At 50.9% G+C, this 16136-nt stretch overlaps 1 protein-coding gene and 1 long non-coding RNA gene across 4 annotated transcripts in view; one reads left to right on the top strand and one right to left on the bottom strand.

The window, feature by feature from the left end:
• PEMT (phosphatidylethanolamine N-methyltransferase) overlaps positions 1–214 on the bottom strand; it is an 84606-nt gene extending 84392 nt beyond the window's left edge. The window contains exon 1 of the mRNA XM_042914805.1: positions 152–214. The gene's annotated coding sequence lies outside the window, so the exon portion shown is untranslated. The remainder of the gene's footprint in view (positions 1–151) is intronic.
• On the top strand, positions 180–15408 carry LOC122206050. 3 transcript variants are annotated; one of them, XR_006196351.1, is made up of 4 exons: positions 180–267; positions 10799–10970; positions 14569–14684; positions 14980–15408. It is a non-coding gene; the product is annotated as an uncharacterized LOC122206050 (long non-coding RNA). The 3 variants fall into 3 exon arrangements; XR_006196352.1 differs by lacking the exon at positions 10799–10970 and having other exon boundaries at positions 182–267; positions 14986–15408; XR_006196350.1 differs by lacking the exon at positions 10799–10970 and having other exon boundaries at positions 182–267.
• The last annotated feature ends 728 nt before the right edge of the window (positions 15409–16136 follow it).

Raw genomic sequence — 16136 nt, 5'->3', positions numbered from 1 at the left:
AGAGGCGGTACAGGACGAGCACACTCTGTAGCCTCCAGCAGAGGCTACTCCTCGGGACCCTGGGCCCCCGCCCCTGCGGCCTCCCTATTCTTTGGCTCGGTCAGAGACACCTCCTCCACTTCTTTGTTCATTCATTCTCTGGTACACTCACCGGGCGCTTGCTGAACTTGTCTGTGTACTGCGGGTACAGTAGGGAACAACACAGGTCCCTGCCCTCACTGTTTCCTAATGGAAGAGACAAAACATGAATAACGGATTATAACTTGGGTAAGTTCTATGATGGAAGGAAACTGGGGGCTGGGTCAGATGATGACAAGGCAAAGTGCCTGAGAATCCCTTGAGGGAGGCCTGAACACAGGAGAAGGTGCAAGGCATGTGAAGTGTGAGGGCGGGACAAATTGGGAAGAGAGGCAGTATGTGCAAAGGCCAGGAGACAGGACAGGACTAGGGATATTTCAGGAATCCAGAAAGGGCTGATGATCTGTGGAGTGGTGGTGGAGGAGGTGCCCACTAGAATGGGAAGGAAGTTTAGAAAAGTAGGTGGGGTTTTAGATGGTCAGGTCCCAGAGAGCCCCTTCTGTAGCCGGGTGTTACGTATATAGGGAAATAGAGTCAGATTCCCAGAGATTTGTGCAGTCACCCAGCAAGCTGCCAGCCCACGCAGGACGTTTGCAAGGCCAGCTGCTTCCTGATTTGGGTGGCTTGCTTCTCTCCCCCTTAGCCCTGGTGTGCTTGCCCCTGTGCTGACTGCTTTACACCTAGTCCCAACCTTGACCACATCCTTAGGATGGAGCAGGTCCACCAACAAGACAGGAAGGGCAGGAAGGACGCTGGCTTTGGAGCATGCACTAGCTGTATGACTATGGGCAAATTTCAGTTTCCTCCAAAGGAAAAGGGAAATACATGTCAGTGAAACTCAGCACACATGATCTGACCCACGGGAAGCACTTAATTACCACTGGCCACAACAGAGCTGAGTACCCAACAGGTGCTCAAAAGCTGGTTTGCCTCCTGATCAGTTAGTTACAAGAGTCGGGAGGGCTCTCTTCCTCGGGGTGTCCAGGCAGGGCCTCCTGGACCCAGAGTCCGTTCTGGGGAGCCTGCCAAGGTGGAGTGCTCCTAAGGGCCTTTCCCCTACCCCCACCACCTGTCTACTTTGCCGAAGCTCCAGTTTTCTCCTGACCTACCTGGCTGCTCTGGTTGTTTTATGAAGCCAGAAAAATTAGTTTGTGTGTGTTTGGTTTATCTGGGAACAAAGAAAGGTAAATGTCAGAGGTCACACCAGAGCTGATGCAACTAGAAAAATCCACTCCTCCACCCCTAATCCACCCCCTGCCACCTTCTGTGAAAAGAAAACACCCAGGCATAGAGAAGCCAGACTGCAGATTCAAATGTGATTGGGGCTGTTCATATCAAAAGCCTCCTGCGGAAGATAGTTTGGGGCAGAAGGCTTTGCTCGACCATTGGAAAACTCCCAGGTCTGAAAGCTTGCAGAAATCATCCAGGCCAACCTCTCTCACTGGAATATTCTTTTCTCAGCATCCCTGGCAAATAGAAAAGCCACTTCTGTTTACATGCCCCAAGTGATGGGAGACTCATCACTTCCAAAACTAGCCCGCTCCACTGTTGAACAGGGTGTGTATTAATGATACAAACCCAAAGTCACCCTTCCTGAAGTGGTAACAAACAGAGCTCTTTTCCACCCTCAGGGTTATCTCTCTTTGCCCCTTGGTTACTCCTCAGATATGGGAAGCCATTTATCACACAACATCTCCTAGTCGGCTCCAGGGCAAACATCTGCTGATGACCTTGCTGGCCAGTGGCTGGACACTTGCTACAAAAGGAGATCAAAACTAAAAGCCACTTCTTCATTTCTTCATTGCCTTCCCCTCCTCTCCCTACCCTCACCTGGCCTTGGATCTGGCTGCGTGGCTCCCAGTAATCACTAAAATGGACTTCTATTACTAAAATCAGCATTTGCATATTGGGTGACTTTGGGTAAAACTGAAGCCTTTCCCTATTCTGAATCACAAAATAGGCATAATATCTCTTGAGCAAGACTGACACGGGGATTAGCGTCGGTAATAAGCACAAAAGCACCCAACGTGCCGTGGGTTCTCAACAAATGTTTGTCTGCCTCTTCTGTATATAACGGAGGCTCAGCTCTTAGATCACATTCCTTACCCTCATGGACATGCTGGGGTCTAGGGCCAGCCCAGCTCAGAGGCCCACTGAGTTCCCAGGAAGAGAGGGGGTGAGAAGCCAGCAGAGCAGACAGCCTGGGGAGGGGGGTGGGGGCAGGGATGGGGGGGCGGGAGTAGGCATCATGCACTGGAGACCTCATGCATGCTGTCTACAACCAGGACGATAGGGGCGCCTGGGTGGTTCAGTTAAGCATCCCACTCTTGATTTCGGCTCAGGTCATGATCACATGGTCATGAGATCTAGCCTCTGTGTCAGGCTTATCGATGAGCATGAAGTCTGCTTGGGATTCTCGCTCTTTGTCCCTCTATCACCCCACACCCCCCCCACCCACCCCGCCACGCGCACACACTCTCTCTCAAAATACATAAATAAAAATAAAAACAGGAGGGTAATGAGGAGTCATAGCCACAATGCCCAATACCTCCCTCCTGTATTCAGGCCCCCCTGTCCCCACTGTGCCCGAGGAGTGTCCAGGAACCAGAGAGGAGCAGGTTCAGCGGGAGCCGGGGTGGGAGCTGGGGCAGGGCAGTGCTAGTGGTAATGAGTAAACCCTCCCTTCCTCCCCAGGCTCAGGAAGGAGCCTCTCTCCCAGCGACCTCCTATGGCTGAGAAGAGGGCTCACCTGAATCCATCCATTGAAGGCCAGCAAGGAGTGGGTACTAGCAGGGCATCCCTGACCCCTCAGCGTCCACAGAGCAGACAACCCCTGCCTTCCTGCTGGCCTCTCTGTGGTTCCTGGAACACCCCAGGCACACCCTCGCCTCAGGGCCTTTGCACACGCTGCCTTGCGCCTTCTGCCTGGAATCCTGCTCCCTCAATGTCCTCAGAGCTCCCTCCCTCACCTCCTTCAGGTCGAGTATCACCTTTCTGCTCTATGAACATGTCAACCTCCCCCTCCAGTCTCCATCCTCTTCCCAACTTTATTTCCCTCCACAGCCCCTATAGTCATCTAACAAATTGATTTAGTTTACTTATTTATTCTGTGTAGTATCTGTCCCTCTCGCTAGAATGTGAGCTTCACGAGGATGGAGATTCTTATCCCTTTTATACACAACTCTCTCCGTGGCATCTGGATCATGCCTGGCATAAAGCAGGCACTCAATAAGGAATGAATGAATGAATGAATGAATGGTTCTACCACTCCCACATTTGGGGTGTTCTTGGGCAAACCACTTTTCTGGGCCCCAGCGACCCTGTCCATGGAAAGCGGAGAGGGATGGGATCTGTGAGTAGGAAATCAAAGCAGCAAGTGAGACTCGAAGTCCCCCTCCCCCCCAACTTTCTGGCTGTGGGCCCGGGGCAAGTGACTTACCCTCTCTGATGCTCAGCAGAAGAGAAAACTCTACCAATTAAAACAAACAGCCAAGCTCTTCAAGCTCTTACAAAGCTGCAGACTCAGCTTAAGCCTCGGAACTGCCCTGTGAGGCGGGGAGTGTTATTCCGGCTTTCCAAATGAGGGAACCAACTTCTGGGGAAGGGACTGGCCCACAGGCAGACAGCTGAGTAAGTGATGCGCTTCAAGCCAGCCAGCCCAAAGCCCGCCCTGGCCTTTTACCACCGTGCAACCCTGCCTCCCTAGGACGGAGGAAACGACATAAAAAAGCCCAGCACAGGATCCAGCGCAGGATCAGCACTTATCCAAATACTCAATGCTCAAAACACATCGTGCTTCTGCTCCTTTCTCTGTTTCTTCCCATCACATCCACCCTTCAAGGTCCAGTTAAAGCTTCATCTTTTCTAAGAAGCCTGACTACTCCTCTAAGGACTGAGGTAGGTCATTAGTCCTCACCATGGCCTCCAGAGGTCCCATATGGCCCCGCCATTTCAGTTCTTGCTGTCTGTACTCCAGCCACACTGACCTCTTCTCAGTTGCTTCCAGCCCCAGGCCTTTGCACCTCCTGTTCCCTGTCAGGCACACCCTTCCCTCCTCTTCTTGGAGACCAAGGGCATTTCCTGCTTTGGCCACCACTGGATCTCTAGCACCTGGCACACACCCGGCACCGGTCAGGCACTCGTCAAATGTACCAAATGAATCACTGGGTGAAGGAAGGCCCAAACTGAATTTGAGTCCAGTGAAGTCGTCCCTCAAAAATGGAGACAAAGAGGGGGGCGCCTGGGTGGCTCAGTCAGTTAAGCGTCCAGCTCGATTTGGGCTTAGGTCACCCTCTCACGGTTCTCGAGATCAAGCCCCGCGTCAGGCTCTGTGCTGACAGCTCGGAGCCTGGAGCCCGCTTCGGATTCTGGGTCTCCCTCTCTCTCTGCCCCTCCCCCACTCATGCCCGCTTGCTGTCTCTCTCTCTCTCTCTCTCTCTCTCGCGCTCTCTCAAAAATAAAAAACATTAGGGGCGCCTGGGTGGCTCAGTCGGTTAAACGTCTGACTTCGGCTCAGGTCACGATCTCGCGGTCGGTGAGTTCGAGCCCCGCGTCGGGCTCTGGGCTGATGGCTCAGAGCCTGGAGCCTGCTTCCGATTCTGTGTCTCCCTCTCTCTCTGCCCCTCCCCCGTTCATGCCCTGTCTCTCTCTGTCTCAAAAATAAAACGTTAAAAAAAATTTTTTTTAATAAATAAAAAATAATTAAAAAAAAAACCATTAAAAATAAAAAAATAAGTTAGATGGTGAAACTAATAAAAATTTCTTGTGGGGTTAAAATGTTTGTCTCAGTAACTGAGGGGAAAAGCAGGAAAAACCCTGTGGGGCTACATATTCGAACATGACAAGCCAGCTCTATACCGTGATCTCCTCAGAAATGGCCCTCAGGGTACCTGGCAGGCTCAATCAGTAGAATACCTGACTCCACCCCAGGGTCGTGAGTTCAAGCCCCATGTTGGGCGTGGAGCCTACTTAAAAAAAAAAAAAAATGTCCTTCCAGCAAGTGCAGAACATATATTCTTTTCAAGGTCATATACAACATTTGCCAAAATCAACCATATGCTGGGGCATAAAGCAAATCTCAACAGATTTCAAGGGATTCCAATCACATAGTTTATTTTCCTAAACACTGGGATTAAGCTAGCAAGCAAATCCCAATGTTTGGAACATCTCCCAACGTCTGGAAATTAGATAATACGTTTGTTTTTTAAACCCCAAAGATGAGGGACACCTGGCTGGCGACTCTTGATCCCCAGGTTGTGAATTCGAGCTCCACATTGGGTGTAGAGATCACTTAAACATAAAATCCTAAAAGGGGCAACTGGGTGGTTCAGTCGGTTGAGCGTCCGACTTCAGCTCAGGTCGTGATCTCACAGTTCATGGGTTTGAGCCCCTGCGTCGGGCTGTCAGCATGGAGCCTGCTTCGGATCCTCTGTCCCCCTCTGTCTCTGCTGCTCCCCTGCTCGCTCTCTCTCTCTCTCAAAATTAAACATTTGAAACATAAAATCCTAAAAAACAATAAACCTCAGAAATGAGATCCAGTTGCTTCCACGCGAGCCAGGTGTCCATCCAGGTGGCTGAGGGTGTGAGAACTATACCTTTGGGTCAGGTGACCCACCCCAATCAAGCAACGGTGGCCGGGGAATGGCGAGTGACTGGACTCTAGGAGAAGATGGCATTTCCCATTTATTGGCTTGGTTCCAGAAACACTCTGGTGGGGGTGGGGGCGGAGCTCTGAGCGCTACTGAGTGCTGGGGAGGCAAACAGGGGCTGCCACGGGTACAGGAACAGGCAGTCGTGGCCCCAAATGCTAGAAGGTGACTTGGAAATCTCAGCAGGGGTGCACCGAGGAAGGAGGCTGGAAAGCAATGAGAACTGAGGGTTGAGAGGCCTCAGCAAAGACATTGCCTCTTGGGGCACATGGGTCATCTTAATGCGTGAAGTCTGGTTTAGGATTATTTCCTTGGGATTCACCCCCAGAGGCAAAGGGTCCAGACAGCCAAACTCCTTTCCCAAGGAGTGCAGCGACATGGATGAACCTAGAAGGCATTCTGCTAAGAGAAATGAGTCAGACAGAGAAAGACAAAGGCCATATGGTTCCACTTATATGCAGAATCCAAAGAACAAAACAAATGAACCAACAAACAAGAAGCAGAAACATCCATAAATACAGAGAACAAATCAATGGTTGCCAGAGGGGAGAGGGAGCTATTGGGGGGGGATGAGCCAAAGGGGGTGAAGAGGGAGGGGGAGATACAGGCTTCCAGCTCTGGAATGAAGAAGTCACCGGGATAAAAGGCACAGCATAGGGAATACAGTCCGTGGTGTTGAAAAAAATAGCGATGGGTGGTGACCCACGGTCGCTACACTTGGCGGTGAGCACAGCACATGGACAGACTTGTCCTATCACGATGTCATACACCTGAGACTAACACAACATCATGCATCACCTATACTTCAATAAAAAATAAATAAGGCTTTGTGCCTCTGCAGAAGGGTGAAGTTTCCATTTCCCTGACCTGCCCGCAGCGAATATTATTATTCCAAACATATTTACATTGATTTAATAGTTGAATAATTATACCTTACTTAATTTGGTTTTTTTCTCCCATTATTTACAATTTGGGGCATTTTCCCCAAGTGCTTTCCTTTCTGATTAGAATACTGTTTTATTTGCACTATTTACCAATGCACTTCCTGTGCCTTCTTTCAAAAAGACACATGAGCCTTAATCTTTAACAATCTCTTGAACTTCTTAATGACACGAACCAGACTGCTGCACATTTTAAGTGATTAAAAACTTTTTTACCTGGAAAATTTCCCAACCCCCCAAAAACTTGCAGGAATTATACAATAAACCCATATACCTTTCACCTTGGTTTACCTATTATCGTTTCCCAGCATTTGCCTTGTCTGTTTATATGTAATTGTTTTTTTTAATGTTTATTTATTTTTGAGAGAGAGAGAGTATGAGTGGGGGAGGGCCAGAGAGAGAGGGAGACACAGAATCTGAAGCAGGCTCCAGGCTCCGAGCTGTTAGCACAGAGCCTGATGTGGGGCTCGAACTCATGAACAGTGAGATCATGACCTGAGCCGAAGTCGAATGCTTAACCAACTGAGCCACCCAAGCACCCCACATGTAATCATTTTTTCTTTATCAACTATTTGAAAGTAAACTGCAGACTCTTCGCGCTAAATACTTCAGTGGCTATTTCCTAAGAATAAAGATGTTTTCCTACGAAACCTCGAGACTGTGACCCAAATCAGGAAGTGTATTATTGCTACAAGATCATATCCAACATATAGGTCACATTCGAATTTCACCGATTGTCCCGAAAACATCCTTCCTGGTGCGTTTTCTCATCAGATCCAGGCTCCAGCGCAGGACCACGTGTTGCCTTCCGCCGGCTTTGATGTGGAACATTCTTTCGCCTGACCTTGTCTTTCACGACACTGACACTTTGGGAGAACACAGGGTATTTTGCAGACTGCCCCTCGGGTGGGTTTTGTCTCCCATGATTCCCCGAGGCTGTGCCTCTGGCGGCCAGGACGTCACCGAAGTGCGGCTGCGCCCCGCCCCCTCCCCCTGCCTGGTGTGGTGGTGTCGCTGCCCATCCTGGGGCCGTGAGCTTTGATCGCTGTGACCGGCTGATCGCTCCTCCGCAGAGGTGTGTGTGTCGTCACCCGCTGGCCTGTTCTTGTTTTCATAAATCTGGGGCTTGGCAGCCCGGTTCAGGAGAGTAGCGCCGGTACAGCTGAGTTCCGGTGGGGCCACCCCTGGGGAAAGCTGTCATCCCACCCCCTCACCAGTGACCCCCGCTGCCTGCTCCATGCGTCCTTGTTACATGGCAACCCAGCGGCAAGCTGACTCGCTGTATTTACCGAGGAACCCCAAGGCCACCTCCCGGTCTAGCCCCCACCCCTCCTCGGGCCTCGATCTCTCCATCTGTGACACCAAGTGCCCGCGTGAGAATCTGTCCGGTTTCCGGAGGAGGGCGCTCAGCATTTGAGCCAGACCATTTTTGGTGGTGTGGGCGGGTCTTGCAAACATGGAGTGTCCCCGGCCCTGCTTTGAAATACCACCCCCCCGCCAAACATTTCCAGATGGCTCTGGGAAGGGGGTTGCGGCCCCCAGGTGAGAACGGCTAGAGACAACAGCCAGTAACATCAGCTGCTGTCTGCTGAAGGCTCCCCACGTGCTGGCCTCCTGGCAAACACTTGATCTACATCATCCCATTGGTACTGCACACAACCCGTCGCACAGATGAGAAAAGTGGGGCCCGGAAAGCTTAAGCAACAGCCAGGAAGTGTCGGAGCCAGGACCTCCACCCCCAGGAAGCCTGACCCTTAATGTCCCATCCTGTGCAAGGCTATCCGCCCACGGAGGCAACGTCACATACGGGTGGTGAGCCTGGGGTTTCGGAGTTAAACCTGAGCGTCAGATTGAATTGTCGCTCAGCGGGTATTCACCCTCACTCTTCCCCTCCCGTTGTGGGGAGAGCAGACTTCCCCGCGCCATTGACTTTGGGCCTAGGCGGCTTGCTTTGGCTAATGGAACGGGAATGGGCATAACATAAACAGAGCCCTCAAATGGGCTTGTGCGGTATGCTCTGCCCTCTGGTGCTCTGGTGACCTACCATGAGAAGCACAAATCCTGGGTGACCACCGCCCCTTTAGCCTGGGCCCCAGAACAAACCAACATGGAGGAGACCAGCTCACACCAGACCAGCCAACCTGCAGACACGTACAGGAGCATAAACGCTCTCCGTAAGCCCCTGCATCCGGGCTGGTTTGTTATGCAGCATTATTGTAGCAAGAGCTGACTGATACAACCTGGGTTCGAAGACCAGCTTGGGCGGGGTGTTTTGCCTCTGCAGACCTCTGTGTCCTCATCAGCATAATGGTACGAGGCTAGTACTGATCTTCTAGGCTTGTTGTGAGGATCGAAGGTGACAATGCTCTCAGCACGATGCTTGGCGCACAGAAGGTGTTTAGCAAATCGATGCTCTTCAGTAATGCTGTCACTGCTGCTGCTATTACCGTTAGCCGTGACCGTCAGGATTCAGTAACCGCCACACTCAAGGACTCTGACAGTCTGAGGTTAAGCAATTGGAAGGAGACGTGGCCCTAGGTTAAGGGGAGCGGCCCCTAGGAGCACTCCGCCCTGGTCCCCGAGTTGCCCTCTCCCTGCTTCCTACTCTCCCCAGTGAGAGCAGCTGGAGCCAGCTGCCTGGGCACCAGATGGCTAAGTGCCGGGTCACAGTGACCCACAGGCCACGGGAAACTCAGAGCCAGCCTGTTTCCCCCCCCTCCAGCCCAGGACTTAGGTAATCAGCACTTTTAAATTGCAGGCTGGAGCCCAGCTACCGAGCCCAGCCCCTCATGGGAGTGTGTTACTGTTTGGGTCTGTCTGTGTTTCCGCGTTCGTGCGTGTCTGTGTGTGTATGAGTTGTCTGGGTCTATGTCTCACTGTGTAGGTATAAATGTCCGTTTCGGGTGTGTGTGTGTGTGTGTGTGTGTGTGTGTGTGTGTTTCCAGGTGGGCGAATGTGCTTCAGCATCTGTGCGAGTGTGTGTCTAGTTCACACGTGGATGCGACTGTTTCAGTGTGAGTGCAGGTGTGTGTCCGTGTGTGTTTGCCTGTATCTCGGTGCCAGCGGGTGTGTGTAGGTGTGATCCGTGCAGGGGGGAGTATACGTCCACGTGTCAGAATGTGTGAGTGTGCTTCTGTGTCTCCAGGCCAGTGGGTGTATTGTCTCCAGACTCAGGGCATTGCTGTCCAGGGGCTGCCTGGGAACTGACCCAACGGCAACGCCCCTCTCCTGTGCACACTGGGACAGGACACACCCGCGGTCCCGCCCGGCCAGGCTCTGCCACTTAACCACTCATTGATCCTGGGCAAATGTCCTGACCTCCCTCAACCCTCGATTCCTCACGGGCTTGTCATGAGGGTCAAAGGCAACAAACAAGCCCTTTGACCAGCTCTCTGTAGGCAGCCTCTGCTGACCAAAGGGAAGCTCAGTCATTCAGAAAGAGGAAGGGGAGAACCGTGGCGGGGCCAGGGAGGTGCAGGCTGGCAGTGACAACGGTAGATGCACAGGGAGGGGGTCCCCACACCTAGTAGCTTGCAGGTGGTGCCACGGGGCCCAAGGCTACAGCTTTCCTACCCTTCATGGCCACCTCGTGTTTTTCTGTGTGTTTTGTTAATTAATACACCTTAGAGTACTTTTAGCTTTCCGGGGAAAGTAAGCAGAAAGTACAGAGACTTCCCATATACTTAGAAAATATTGGCGGGGGGGATCTGGGTGGCTCGGTAGGTGGAGCACGCAGCTCTTGATCTCAGGGTCATGAGTTCAAGCCCCACACTGGGCATGGAACCTACTTTAAGAAATTTTTTTGTGTCGAGATAAACTTCATTTTATCAACCATTTTCTTTTCTTTCTTTCTTTTAAAGTTTATTTATTTATTTTGAGAGAGAGAGTGCGAACAGGGGAGGGACAGAGAGAGAGGGAGGGAGAGAATCCCAAGCAGACTCTGCACTGTCAGAGCAGAGCCCAGCACAGGGCTTGAACTCACAAATCATGAGATCATGACCCGAGCCAAAATCAAGAGTCAGACACTTAACCAACGGAGCCACCCAGGTGCCCCTTAACCATTTTATTTTATTTTATTTTTTTAACAATCGGTAATCGATGTATGAGAAATGCCGCTTAAATCACCTGCAGTGGTCACTTCAACCTTGACCGCTGGCTCGTTGCTGATGGAGGTTATGTCTGCCGAGCAGCCGCAGGACAATGTCAACCAGTGAGTGGCTTGTGGGTCCTCATCTGGCAAAGATCCCAAGTCTTAGAACCTTCAGCACGGACAGTTTTTCTTGCAGTGTTTCTCACAGCCTTGGTAGGTATTCAAACTGGTCCCTTCACCGTGAGATTCTTTTCCTTTGCACCTCTGCTCAAGTTAGCACACACCTTCTCCAAAGATTTTACGTTATGGCTGCTCAGAGTCATCCTAATTTGGTGATCCGCCACCTCTGGTTCCGCGGCTGTCTTTCCACTATCTCAAGAAGCGGAAGCCGTGCTGTGGCCTCCTGACTGACCGGTTCCTCGTTCCTTGGGGAGAGGGAACAGAAGGGAGACAGGGGCAGGAGTAGGTGACCCCGCCTCTGCTGCAGCTGCCACCCCATCTTCCTCAAAGAACTATTTTAACCATTCTAAAGTATACTGGTCAGTCGTTTTTAGTCACATTCACAATGCCGTGTGACCATCATCACGATCTAATTCCAGAACATTTCCATCACCCCACGTAGCCGTCACCCTGCACCCCGTCCCCGCCCCAGCCCCTGGCAGCCACTAACCTACCTTCTGTCTCTACAGATTCGCATCTTTTGGAAGAATCACACAACACGTGTGACCTTTTGTGTCTGGCTTCTTTTGCTCAGCATAACGTTTCTTTCTTTTTTTTTTTTTAATTTTATTTATTTTTATTTATTTTTTTCAATATATGAAATTTATTGTCAAATTGGTTTCCATACAACACCCAGTGCTCATCCCAAAAAGTGCCCTCCTCAATACCCATCCCCCACCCTCCCTTCCCTCCCACCCCCCATCAACCCTCAGTTTGTTCTCAGTTTTGTTTTTTTTTTTTTTTTTAATTTTTTTTTCAACGTTTTTAATTTATTTTTGGGACAGAGAGAGACAGAGCATGAACGGGGGAGGGGCAGAGAGAGAGGGAGACACAGAATCGGAAACAGGCTCCAGGCTCCGAGCCATCAGCCCAGAGCCTGACGCGGGGCTCGAAATCACGGACCGTGAGATCGTGACCTGGCTGAAGTCGGACGCTTAACCGACTGCGCCACCCAGGCGCCCCTGTTCTCAGTTTTTAAGAGTCTCTTCTGCTTTGGCTCTCTCCCCCTCTAACCTCTTTTTTTTTTTTTTTTCCTTCCCCTCCCCCATGGATTTCTGTTAAGTTTCTCAGGATCCACATAAGAGTGAAACCATATGGTATCTGTCTTTCTCTGTATGACTTATTTCACTTAGCATCACACTCTCCAGTTCCATCCACGTTGCTACAAAGGGCCATATTTCGTTCTTTCTCATTGCCACGTAGTACTCCATTGTGTATATAAACCACAATTTCTTTATCCATTCATCAGTTGATGGACATTTAGGCTCTTTCCACAATTTGGCTATTGTTGAGAGTGCTGCTCTAAACATTGGGGTACAAGTGCCCCTATGCATCAGTACTCCTGTATCCCTTGGGTAAATTCCTAGCAGTGCTATTGCTGGGTCATAGAGTAGGTCTATTTTTAATTTTCTGAGGAACCTCCACACTGCTTTCCAGAGCGGCTGCACCAATTTGCATTCCCACCAACAGGGCAAGAGGGTTCCCGTTTCTCCACATCCTCTCCAGCATCTATAGTCTCCTGATTTGTTCATTTTGGCCACTCTGACTGGCGTGAGGTGATACCTGAGTGTGGTTTTGATTTGTATTTCCCTGATGAGGAGCGACATTGAGCATCTTTTCATGTGCCTGTTGGCCATCCGGATGTCTTCTAGCATAACGTTTCTGAGGTCCATCCACATGGGAGCGCGTATCAGTACTTCATGCCTTTCTATGGCTGAATCATATTCTGCCGTATGGCCATACCACATCCCGTTCATCCGTTCATCCGTTGATGGATACTGGGTTGTTTCCGTATTTTGGCCGTTGTGAATAATGCTGCCGTGGACGTTTCATGTACGGGTTGATTGGTTTTATTTGTTTCTTTTTTAAATGGATTCCCTTTTCATTTCTCTTGGGTGTTCTCTAGCAGTGAAATTGTTGAGTCATACTGAGGCTTTTGAGAAACTTCCAGACTGTTTTGCACAGTGGCTACACCATGTTACATTCCCACCAGCAGTTCGTGAGGGCTCCAACTCCTCCACAGCCTCAACAACACGTGTTCGTTTCTGCCTTTTTTTTTTAATTTTAAAAACGTTTACTCATTTTTGAGAGAGAGAGACAGACAGAGCATGAGCGGGGGAGGGGCAGAGAAAGAGGGAGGCACAGAATCTGAAGCAAGCAAGCTCCAGGCTCTGAGCTGTTAGCACAGAGCCCAATGCGGGGCTTGAACTCACAGATTGTGAGCTCATGACCAGAGCTGAAGTTGGACACTTAACCAGCTGAGCCACCCAGGCACCCCTTGTTTCTGTCTTTTTGATACTCGCCCTCCTCCTAGGTGTGAAGCAGTATCTCCTTGTGGTTTTGATCTGCATTTCCCTAACGGCTAAGGATGTTGAGCATCTTTTCCTGTGCTGTCAGCTATCTGTTTATCTCCTTTGGAGAAATGCCTGTTCAGATCCTTTGCCCATTTCTAATTGGGTCATTTACCTTTCTATTATGGAGTTCAAACGTAAAGGGTAATTACACAGGAGGAGTCATTTCAAACGGAATGTTGGCCATCTCAGCTTCTCAAGGGTGTCAGCCCCTGTCTCTGAGGAAACCCTGTCTCTCAACGGCCTGCCCCTGCCCTCCGGCGTTTTCACATACACACACCCATTCCCCATCTCTGGGGGAAATGGAGCACTTCTCCCCCTTCGACCTTGCTTCCAGGCAAACCCAAGACCTTTAACCCAGCCAAGAGCTCTTTCGACTATTCTTCCAAAGGAAAGGTGCTCTTTCTCAGAACATCAGGGCTGCGACTGCCTTGTGTGTTTGCAGAAACAGCTACAGCCAGCTTCCGAAAAGTAGAATCACGTGTTTGTTCTTGCAGGCACTACACGTGAATGACTCCTAATTTTCCATTGCTCAGTTGAACTTCCCTTTCAGACCCCAGACTCTCCCACCTGCTGGACTCCTCCCCACAAGGGGGTATGTGGTCTTCCAGCCCCCTCCGCTCCTAGTCCGTGACCCTAGGCCCCCATTCTCTGCACCACCCAGACTCCTCCCTCTCTCCCTCCCTGCCACAACGAATCAGTCATCAACAACTGTTTCTCTGAAAGAGCTCTTCTCGGCCCTCATCAGCTCCCACCTGAACAGTCACCACAGCTGGCCTCCCTGCCTCCACCCAACAGCAGGCAACTCCCCTGCTCAAAACCCTGCAATGGCTCCTTACTGCACAGACCAAAGTTCAATCTTCTTGTGCTGGATCAGTTCCTTCATTTATCGATTGATTGCTTCAGTCATTCAGTAGCCTGAGCACCTACTATGTGCACAGCACTGGGACACAGTAGGACAAAAGGCAGGGTTTAGAGAAGAAGCAAATCATTGCAGCGTGACCAGTGGTACAGTGGGCCTGTACGGGGACAATAGGGACAGAGAGCCTGTGACCTGGTGGAAGTGTCTCCTCCTTTGAAAAGCGCCCTGATCCCGTGCAGCTGACCTGACGGTCCTGCCTTTGGAACACGCCCAGCCCGACAGAGACCTCGTTACAATGTTGATCTCATCTCGTTGTTATTTTAACTATGATTTTCTGGTAAATGAGTGGCCATCTTGGTTTTATTTTCTGCTGCCACAGACATGCCAGGACACAACGTGTGCCTCTCCCTCCTTGCACCTCAGCCGTCCACCAAGGAGAAGGCAGCCTTTTTTATCTAAAGTTCTGGCATCTCCTAATGCAGCGTTCTCAACCAGGTACGATTTTGCCACATACACACCCCCAGGGACATTGGGCAACGCCTGGAGACTTGGTTGTCACAGCTGGGAGGTGCTATGGACATCTTGTGGGTGGAGGACAGGCATGCTGCTCACATCCTACCGTGTGCGGGATACCCCCACCACCAAAAGCCATCTAACCCAAAACAGAATAGTGCCGAGGTTGAGAAACCTGTTCTAACCCCAGGTGTGGGTGGCTCCAGAGAAGAGGGCCCTTCCCCGGTCAAGTGGGCTTCCTGGAGATGGCCGATGCTCAGGTGTTTATGTTGGGAAGGTCCAGGTGCTCCAAGGGCCTTGACTGGCTGCTCTGTGAGGAGAAACAGCTGTAGACAGGGGCTTGGCGAGATGACGAAGGGAGACCGCTGGCCATCACCTCTGAGGGCCGACAGGTGTCCACAGTCTCTCTGGGCACACAACGAGACTCCATCTCCCAGCCTCCCTTGCTGTAAGGGATGGCCACGCGACCAAGTTCCGGCCAACGGAACGTGAGAGGAAGGGATGACATCGCTCCCAGGCCAAAGACCCTCCTATGTGCCGGCCTCATCTCTCCTTCCCCATCTCCCTGCTGAATGAGAGGACCCCGAAGACCTACCTAGAGGAAGCAGAGCCACAAGACGGAAAGGCTGCACCAAGCTGACCCCCATGTGCTCACCAGCTCCCACCAGCCCACACCCAACTCACATGAACAAGAAATAAATCTTCATGGTGCTGTACCCTGAGACTTTGGGGTTTCCTCGTTATAGCAGCTAATCTTATTTAACGAAAACCAGACCGGGTCCGCAGAAATGTGAAAGGCCGAACACAAAGGTCCCCTTCGATTTTTTAGGGGTGACCAAGCCCTAAGCTCCCTGGTGATCCTGAGCAATTGTAGTTTTTGCCAAGCTTGGTATGTGGGCCTTCGAGTAGGGTTTCATCTGACTTTGCAAAGGGAAGGGATTTCTTATACCCGGAGCATTGTGCAACAGTCTGTACCAATGAACAATCTGTGTCCTCTTTTTTGATGGACCATGACCCCCTAGAGGGAAGGGTCTGGGCCCGATTTGCCAGATGTCACCAAGGCCCAGTAAAGGCCTTAGCACACAGCAGTCCTGAGGAGCAGTTATGAGCCTCTCTGAGCACGCAGGGTCCCTGATTGGCCCAACCCACCCTCTGCCTTCACTTCGGTATCAGTTAGGAACACATTCGCCTGCAAAAAACAAAACCCAGCCGATAGAGGCTTAAACAAATAGGCAGGGGGTTCTTTTTCTTTTTCACATAACACAACCAGAAGCAAGCAGCTGCTAGGATCAGGGACTGTGACTCCACCTTCCCTAATATAATTCACCCTCCATCCTCGTGCTTTGGCCTCAGAGTCACAAGATGGCTGTGCCACGGCCCTAGTCCTCACACTTGGAAACAAGACAAGTCCAAGGACGGGGAAAGGTCACGGGC

Source organism: Panthera leo, chromosome E1 (genome assembly GCF_018350215.1).
Source record: "Panthera leo isolate Ple1 chromosome E1, P.leo_Ple1_pat1.1, whole genome shotgun sequence".
In the NCBI taxonomy this organism is placed as follows: Eukaryota; Metazoa; Chordata; class Mammalia; order Carnivora; family Felidae; genus Panthera; species Panthera leo.
The sequence above is the reverse complement of the archived record's forward strand: the minus strand, read 5'-3'. Positions and strand labels throughout refer to the sequence as shown.